This window comes from Anneissia japonica, unplaced genomic scaffold (genome assembly GCF_011630105.1).
Source record: "Anneissia japonica isolate Jap-2015-1 unplaced genomic scaffold, ASM1163010v1 scaffold695_len1296351_cov181, whole genome shotgun sequence".
Lineage (NCBI taxonomy): Eukaryota > Metazoa > Echinodermata > Crinoidea > Comatulida > Comatulidae > Anneissia > Anneissia japonica.
Window position 1 is genome coordinate 1,046,465 of NW_022740852.1, and position 10,857 is coordinate 1,057,321.

The following is a 10,857-nucleotide window of genomic DNA, read 5'->3' on the forward strand; positions in this document are numbered from 1 at the left end:
GTAGCTGCATAGAAAGGGTGACAATATAAAATCAAAGTAATTTGCCTCAATTCGAGGTGCATAGCATCATAACCATAACACCATATACCTGTTGATAGACAACAATTCGTATAAATGTATCTAACTGAGGCAGATTGTTTGTGTGGGTGTGTGTGTGTGTGTGTTCATAGGCATATTGAAAACCTCAGAAACACTAAATCGAAAAATCTATTAAAAATGATATTTCTTATGAGACGTAACAGAAGAGGAATCTGACCAAAATATCATATCACAATATAATGTAATATTATGATATATTATATGTAATATTATGATATGATTATTATGATACGATATAATATATGATAGTATAATATGATATGATATATGATGATATGATATGATATGATTTGATATGCCATGCATGATATGATACAAAAATATAAATTGTGGTACAAGAAAAAGATATACTGTACGCTAAATTGCGCTGTGATAATGCTATATATATATATATATATATATATATATATATATATATATATATATATAGAGAGACAGTATATATATATATATATAGGACGACATATAATATAATATATATACGTCTGATTTGGCGCCTCAAACAGCTCTTTCAGATGAATGAATACATACTCCGAGAGGACTTCTGATAAGCAGAGACAGATATCTACAAATTAATGGCTACTGCTCCTCAGCATTGGTGGTAGAAAAGGAAGTTATTGGGGGACATGCATAAATAAACAGTTCAAAGTGAAAGCTGGAGATACTGTATGAGGAAGTCGAGATGTTTGTAATAAGGCCTCAAACCCTTTGACCTGATTCATGTCCTAAGATTACTTCCTTTCCCACAGGTACTGCTTTGTTTTATCTATAAAAAAAATCAAATGAATGATCATGAGATATTCATTAAATAGATAGCATGAACGTAAATTGTGTGAAGAGAAGGAAGGGAAAGGGGGAGGATAAAAACAATGATCATACGTGGACAAACTTATAAATAATAATTATTACCATTTGTATCAAGTAATCAATTCAATGACAAAGATAACAATGATATTGTGACAATCCTGATAAAAAGAAAAATCCTATAACAACCACAAAATAATAATAAAAAAAATATTTAAAACATACTAAAATTTATATGAATATATTTGAATAAAGTAGAGACCAAAATGCAATCCATGAGTAATGTGCTTGGAGATGGATTGAAAATGAGCAAGATGATAGGCAATAATCATAGAATAAATAGCGCCAAAAATGTATCGGTCGCTGGGTGCTTTCCATGGTTCCCTTCTTCACTGTGTCTTACAAACAAGCCAAAAAAAAAAAAAAGCGTCATGATGTAGGGGTTACTCCACTCAGATCTAAAATTAAACCTTGAAACAGAACTATCGAAAGACTCCAAGATCGGTAGGCCCTTCTCCTGTTAGTTCTGCTAAGTTTTACACAGCAGCTCAAGGCAGGCGGAAGTAAAAACTTTATCATGGAAATGTTAAAATTGTAATGAGTACAGAGTCCTGATGCCCATGGTAGAAGAAGGCCACTTTTAAAAATCAGAGGTAAACACGACAAAATTTATACTATTTTGCAATGCGTCTATTGGATTTTATCGTCAATAACATTCATAATTAAGTTCACATAATGAACCAAAGAACAGTGTTTATAAAAATATATTTCGATTGTCCTGCAGATAACATACAGGACTCTGTGCCGATGTCTTTGTGTTTTGTTCTGATCACTGTGTTTCTTTGATAGCCTTCTTTTCAAGTTAGTACACAGACTTTAGTCCCACCAAGTTACGCGTTTTTGTTTTTTTTTTGCTCTGTTGACTGTGATTCCTTAATAGCATTCTTTATTTTATTGGGGTAATAGAAAGTTCGTGTACCAATAAAAACAGTGCTCATAAAATTTCATTTCGCTAGTCTTACAGCGTACTGTGGACACACGGAAAACGTTTTTTTTTTGTTGTTTTTTTAATTGATAAATCGACCCACCAAAGTTGACTAACGACTGTTAAACTGATGAACACGGACACACAAACATTTTCCGCAACCCAATTGGAAAAAAAAAACACTTTCAAATGGACCTATCTTAGCATTAAGAGTTTCACCCAGATGTATAACGATTGCTTTTAACTCTGCGATTATCTTTGGCCCGTGAGATCAACTCTAAAAATAATTTGGCACAAACAAATTAATTAAGAATCGGGGTGTAAATGATGATAATGATTGTTTATAATTGTGTAATGATTATGACGATTATGATGTTGACGATGACGACGATGATGTGCTTTTGATCATGATAGTGACAATGATGTTCATCTATATAATTTGAAGATGGCTACGCATAGTGATAATGATTACGATGATGACGAAGGATATGATTATGGTGAAATTATTATCATTACGACTGTTAACAGTGATTTTCAATATTGGTTATTATTATTATTATTATTATTAATATTATTATTATTATTATTATAGCGGTATTATATTTGATGATGACGAAGGATATGATTATGGTGAAATTATTATCATTACGAATGTTAACAGTGATTTTCAATATTGGCTATTATTATTATTACTATTATTATTATTATATTATTATTATTAATATTATTATGATGATGATGATTATTATTATTATTATTATTATTATTATTATTATTGTTATTATTATTATTATTACCGAGGTATTATATTTCATTAAGGTTTATATTTGATGTTATATTAATTATTCATTCTTCATTCCACTAATGGTGTAACTGTACACATAATTTATTACATTGTGTTTTATCAATATAATATAATAATGTGTAAAAACAAAAACAAAATATTTTACAGATATATAGGTCTATATATATATATATATATATATATATATATATATATATCATGATATTACTATATATATACTAAAACATAATTGATTTGCAGCATACGAAAACAGCATGCCATGCCTATTTCGAGCTGTATGGAAACAAGGTGCACCGACTCTGCAGTCCATGTTAAGAGCAACTGCACACTACCATGCAATATTATAATGAGCTATACACAATTCACATGCTAAGTATCATCGCCATGTTTGATGTTAGAACGATACGGACGTATGTGTGATGATAGTATATATATAATGACCTAATAGTAACTATTGCAATGCTAATATTTGGTTTAAATAATTTAGTATACCATCGAATAACTATATCCACATATATATTTTTAAACACATTATAGTAATTACATAGTAAATTGTATAGCAAATACGAGAATTTCTTTTTTTCATGACTGGAAATTGTACTTCTTAAACCTCAAGATTATTTTATCCTATGTAGCCCACTATCCAATAGGAATACAATAATTAAATAAATAATTACATAAATAAATAAATTAATGAAAACTCGAATATTGAAATTATTCATGTTATGTTAATAAACATCGCAGATAATAGATTGAATGTGAATATATAAATTATGTAACTATTAGTCTGTTCTTAGTACAGTAGTGTACATGTATAACGTTTTGGAATTTAATTGCATAAATATATTAATAATATACTGGATACTATTGCAATTATGCATATAATAATTGTAATAATATGATTATGGATATTGCTCTATATTGAGATTCCAAAAACCCACCAATATTTAGATAATTCTATAACTGTAATTGTACACATAATTTATTATATTGTGTTTTATCAATACTATAATAATAATAATAATAATAATAATAATAATAATAATAATAATAATAATGTGTAAGAACGAAAACTAAATATTTCACCGATGAGTTTGGAATATTACAAAATATGAAGAATAAATGAATATTTTGAACTCTCAATTAAGAGTACGGTAATAACATACCGTAAAACCTCGAATAGAAGCCCAATGAGCGTAATCTCGATAATAAGCAGATGTCGAATTGAAGCCCCATCTTCAGTTTGCAAAAGTAGTTTCGAAAAGAAACCCAATATGAAAAAAGAAGCCCATGGGCTTCTTTTTAAGATAGCATGCTTCTTTTTGTGATAGTACAGTACATACACTGTACATGAATTTCAAAGAAACAAAATATATTTAAAACACGCCAGTTTACACAATAGTTAAGGTGATTTAATGCCGGTTAATACACTCCATGATACAGAGCGATGTTACAGTGGCTCTATTTATTATTTCATATTAGTAATTCCCAAAATTACAGCGCTTTACTTTTTAAAAGTAGCCACAAAAAGAAGGCCATCTCGAAAAGAAGCCAAATTTCGTAAAAATAAATAAATAAATAAATATAAAATTGGAAAAATAAGCCCAGGGCTTCTATTTAGGTTTTTACACGGTACGCAACGTTAATATCTCAAGAGGACTTATAAAGCGGGTGGATGTGTTTACAACCTAAAACAAGTTTTTTTGTATTTTTTTTATAACAAAATTAATATGATAATAGAAGTCATATATAAAACAAATATCACTGATCGCTCATTGTTCATCATTAACTATAAGCATCATTGTCAAGATTATCGTTTCCGTTATTATCATCGTCATCATCATCATTAAAGTCAAAGTCAAAGCCAAAACGATCCTTTATTCATCCAAAACTGGAAATTACTATGCTAATGCAAACACAGTGTACAATTTATATTATTGTTATTCAGCATCATTACTGTTGTCTTCATCATCATTATTGTATTTAAGGTATTCATTGCACATTCAAAACATTAAAAAAAATCATATAACAGCAGTCAAACAACAGATTGACTGAAAAATCATATTTACAAGACAATTACAAAATTACATAATAATAATAATAATAATAATAATAATAATAATAATAATAATAATAATAATATTAACCATCATCGTCATCATCATCATCATCATCATCATTATCATCATCATCATCCTCATCATTACATCATCATCATCATCATCAACCTCACCGACAACCAAAATTCTTTCATCACTACCATCAAAAGTGACATCACTATAATGAACAACAGCAGCCCCAATTTCATCATCATCATATTTAATCATCATTTAATCATCATCACATGGACCTCGGGGGGAAGGCAGGGCCCCACGTAGGGGAGAGCTGCCCCCGTTGGGGACAAAAAGCACAATTCGTCGGGGAGAAAAAAAACATATTACTCTAAAATCGATTAAATAAGCATTTGAAACCCCTAAATTGTCAAAATGTTCGGTGGCTTCGCCCCCTGGACCACTTTCGAAACCTTTTAATCGAAGCTTGACCATGCCCACTTTGCTTTCGTCGGGGAAATCTGACCCCTTGTCGGAGGCATCAGATTATTAGTAGTAAAAAATATAAAAAAGAAAATATACATATATATATATATATATATATATATATATATATATATGTCAAATAAGGTACGATAGAAGGGGTCGCCAGCTTCAAAAGCTTGATAGGATGGCAGTTGATGCCAGTCGACGTTCCAGAGTCCATGCCCTGCAGTTGATCATGAACAAACTCGCTTGTAACTTCATGAAAGAAAAAGAAAGACATAGGTGGGTCAAAGTAAGAACAAGAATTAATGTTATTCGAATCAAGTGCACTGTCTAATTTAAAATGAATATTTACAAAAAAAAAATCGTTAAAAGCATTGCTAATTTCCTGTTCATTAGTTAACGTATTCCACTAACATTGACTTTGATTGATGAAGCATGGATATCGATAGACAAAGAAAGACGATTCGTCGTATTCCAACCAGCCAAGCGAACATGTCTTTGTCTCATTATGGGATTGAAAGTAGGCTTTGTGTATAATATCGCATCACAGTTTGCGACCTTCTTCATGAATATATTCATTTTTATATATTTATTCTCGAGTCAGGAAAAACAGAAATTTGTCATGTACATTGATATCGACCACAAAAATACATAAATATACGTTTACTATATGAATATTTCGAATAATTAAAAAAGATATATTTTGCAATGATGAATAAATTTATTATTTCTGTTACTAATTATTAGTCTGAACTGAATAATAATAATAATAATAATAATAATAATAATAATAATAATAATAATAACAATAATAATGTTAGGCTTAATAATATTATTATTAAAAATGGTAATAGTAATGCTAGCGAAAGGTCCACTGATTAATCTCAGATAAGAAAGTATAATACATACTCCAAGTATTGAAATACACGCCATCGTGTTGGGATTCAATATTTCGACATTAATTATGTCATCATCAGGAATCTAGTAGTAATGCTAGCTGTACAACATGTAGTTAGAGTTCAGAAAAGAACTGTTGTTGGTTGAGAATTTTGTTGGTAAAGAGACATTCTCAACCAACAACAGTTGTTTTCAGAATTATCTACATGGTGTACCGCAAGCATTAATATATATCATTACTTCGCCATGCAATCCATCAAACAATGGTAATAAATAATAGGCTATAATAAAAATGTAAGATAACGATTATGTTAACACAACTCCTGCAAAGCTTAACTAGATAAATGGCTCATCCACCAAACCATTTTACTTCTCATAAGAGACTATGGAAACTCTGGGCATTTCAGACTCAATCTCTATGTTAATTTTATGACAGGCGAGTCACAATTGTGTTATCTCAATCGATGTTCTCAGCCTAAATTACATGCTCGAGTTAACATCAATATGATATTTTTCCATGTGTATAGTGCTATAACTTTGAGTCTAGGCTTGTCATAACAAGTATCTCAGTGCGGACGCCACTCTATAAACACTGTAAATTAACTGTCTATTTGGAATTAGGATTTTTTTTTTCAAGGAAAGTTTTTGCATATTTGATTCTAATGTCAACGTTATAAATGTTAATACAACATTGGCAGGATGATAATAATGATGATGATGAGAAATGCTATCATAATTGATTCTAATGGTATGTATATGATGATGATAATGTTGACGATAATTATGATGGTGGATACGGTTATGAAGGTAACAAAAAAATGGTCCTGACGTTCATGGCAGTAAGTCAACGTAAAAGAAATTGTGACGATGACGATATGTGGCTATGAAGATGAAAAGGAACGCTTAATAATTATCGACTCTATCTTGCGGGCATTCTCATGTTTGTTCGGTGAAGCACAGGATACACCGTTTATAAACTTGAAGCTAAAAACTAAATGATAAAAATTCATAGATTATGATGATAGTAATAACTTAATAATTATTTTAGTAACGATAATATTAGTTAATCCTATAATTATAAGCGACGTGTAGGCGATAATTAATATCAATAATCATAATAATAATAATTATTATTATTATAAAATAATTATAATAATTATTATAATAATACGATATATCCTAAATATTAAATAGTATTATTAGTAGTAAATAATATAAATCTTGGAAATAATAAAACTAACCATTGATAATAAAATATGAACAATAATAATAATAATAATAATAATAATAATAATAATAATAATAATATGATAATATTAAATAGGCCTAATAATTATCAATCAATGGAACGAATATACATAACAATTAATTAGAAGTTTCACTCCACAATTGAAATAACGAATCATTTATTGCCATTGAATTATATTAACAAATAATTGCAATTATCATTAATTAGGCCTATATATTATTTATAAACTACCGTACAAAGGATGCCCTATTAACTATTGCCTCATTTCCGGTCTTCTTTACTTGAGCTAGCTGCTGCGTCGGGGTTTCCCCAGTGGGGGCTCCAGGATTCACCCCATCGGAGGGGTCTAGGAATGAATCCCCTGAGACTATGACAACATAGCCTTGTGAAAGAATTTTGATTTTAATATTATTAATAATAATAATAATAATATTAAGCAAGCGTTTGTCAAAAAATGCATACAATTTTCTTCCCTCCCAACGAAATGTGTTGCTTTGTTATTATTATTATTATTATTATTATTATTATTATTATTATTATTATTATTATTATTATTATTATTATTATTATTATTATTACTACTACTATTATTATTATTATTATTATATTATGATTATTATTATTATTATTATATTATTATATTATTATATTATATTATTACAATATACAAAATATAATACAAATCAATAAATCAAACGATCATAACTTTAACAAGTACTTTAAAAAATACCATAGTCATTAGCTGCCAGGAAAGCACAAAGGCGGGTAAGTTACTCTGTCACCAAATATGTGTGTGCCTCCAAACTACGAAGATAATACAAATAATATAAATGACAGTAAACATGAATAACTAAAGCATAGCATTATTATATCAAGCCTATAATTTATACATGACATGTTGATGCTAATAACTTAAATATTGAATTAGTTATACATAATTATATTAGAAATAAATATTTATAGAATAGAACAAATTATATGTTAATGAAGCTAAATGAATAATTGAATTTTACATTTTTATAAATTATACATAGATATGGTAATAACTTAAATATTGAATAAAATATACTCAATGGAATTAGAAATAAAATTTATAGGTTATACATTAATAACAAGTTGTATACTTATGAAGAAAAAAAATAACATTATTTAATTTTACATTTTGTACCGTACTAAATCTACTTCGCCAATTCAATTGGTTTAACATTTTGATCAATAGTGCTCTCTCAGTTTACTAAAAGTACTCAGTTTTATTAGGATAAATGCATTTATTAAATCTGTGGGTAATGCATCCCACCCAGAGTCTGCAGTCAGAGATTTGAAATGTTAATGATTCTTAATGAAGCTGATTGATACTAATCAACATGCAAGTATTCATTCATGTTTAATGCTTTACATACAAAACGATGTTTAGAAAAAAAAACTCTGGGTGATTTTAATTCTCAACGGAGAGCTCCTCGACGGTGGGGGGAATGTGTTCTAGCCCTGTGGCCCCAATGTCACCACCCTGACTTTTGAATAGCTCAGGTTTGCATTTACGATTTATTAAGCGGCGCACACACAAACACGCCTAAACTTTGCAGCAGAGCTTGCAATTGCGTCGGCAATGCAGCAAGTGGGCCAGTCTGTTCTAACCATTAACAAAATAAAAAAATCTGCAAAGCTCAACCACTAGACCTATAATAATATAACATGGCTCACTACACTAGCTATTTTCTTCCCATTAAGAGAATATGGAAACTACGAGCAATTCAGACTCAGTCTCTATGTTAATTGTTTGACGATCGAGTCACAGTTGTACTATCTTAATCGATATTCTCAGCTGTAATTCCACGCTCGAGTTAGCATTGATATGGAATAGGCCTATGTGTTATTGCATTTGTGCCATGGCTTTGTGCATAGGCTTGTCATAACAAGTATCCAGTGCGTACAGACACAACATATAAATACAGTACAGTACAATAAAATAACTAGCTAGCTGTGTAAAACGGATTTTTTAAATACTTCTCTTTCATTTCGAATCATAAAATTGCGGAAAACTATTAAGTGTAGGGCATACCTTAGGTATGGCCTATCGTAGGGAAAAATAGTATTATGATGATGATAATGGTGATGATGAAGATGAATTATATTATCATTATTATTACGTGATGTTGATGATTATAATAATAATTTCAATGACGTAACGTTTGATGATGATGAAGATTTGATAATAATTATGATAAAATTATGACGAAGATAATTACAATTATTGATTGATTATGGCAATAAAGATATGTGTCAACGACGTCACCGTGCTGATGTGATCGTGAAGATGGCAATGGTGATGGTCGTGATCAGATGATCGCACAGTATAATACAAAATTCTGATAATACTGACAACAAAAACAGCAGCAAGAATATTTATTGAATAATAAAAGTAATATAATGTGTGTGGGGGGGGGGTGGTGTGTGCGTGGGGGTGTGTGTTCGTGTGTGTATATATTCGGGTGTGAAGATATACGGTATAATATATAATATTATTTACTGTCTGTGTTGATATTATGCACTAGTACGACTGCACTAGTATACTGTTCTCCTTTATGATAATGACAATGTTGCTGTTGGTTCGCTTCAATTTATTTAGTTTTAAAAGCAGTATCCTTCTAATGACAACCTTAAGTCAATGTCTGCCAATATGTCTTTGAAAAGACGGCTATTTGTACTAGTATCAGTACCAGAATCACTGCTTTGGGACAACCCTATTAAAGGGACACTTTGTACGCCACAAAAAGAGGGAAAGTATACCTTTTAACAATACGGCCAATCCCTATTTAGGTGACACCTATTAAGGGGAAACTTGTTTGGTCCCGAAGGTGTCCCTTTAATAGGGGTTCTACGGTATAAGTAGTTTTAAATTGGAAATTATAGTGTTACATAAACAAATTTTACGTCAATTATATAACACACGGTACAATATCTTTAACGAAGAAAATAGACCAAAAGCAGACTGATACTTAAATGCTTATGGAGCCTAGAATATGATTTCAAAACCTCATGATCAAATTATGCGCCATAATAACCAACATGACGATATATATGAATATGATGATGATGATAATGATATTGATGATGATAATGATATTGATGATGATGATGATAATAATAATAGTGATAATGATAATGATGATTATGATGATAAATTGTGATAGGCCTATTGACAATAAGGAAAATTATGATGATACAGATAGTAACATATCCACACTGCCAAATATTCACAAATAACGATAGAATAATAAGTAGAATTTTGCCCAGTCAAGTCAATTCTATAAAATAGTTTATGGATAATGTTGATATGGCATATAGTGGACGAGAATGCCAGCATAAAATTGATAGCGCTAATATAACTCCTACCGTATGTGTGACTATCACTGCCTAGTCAATTTAGTTAGAAGCTAGGGATTGGCCGTAGATATACCTTAGGTATGGCCTATCGTAG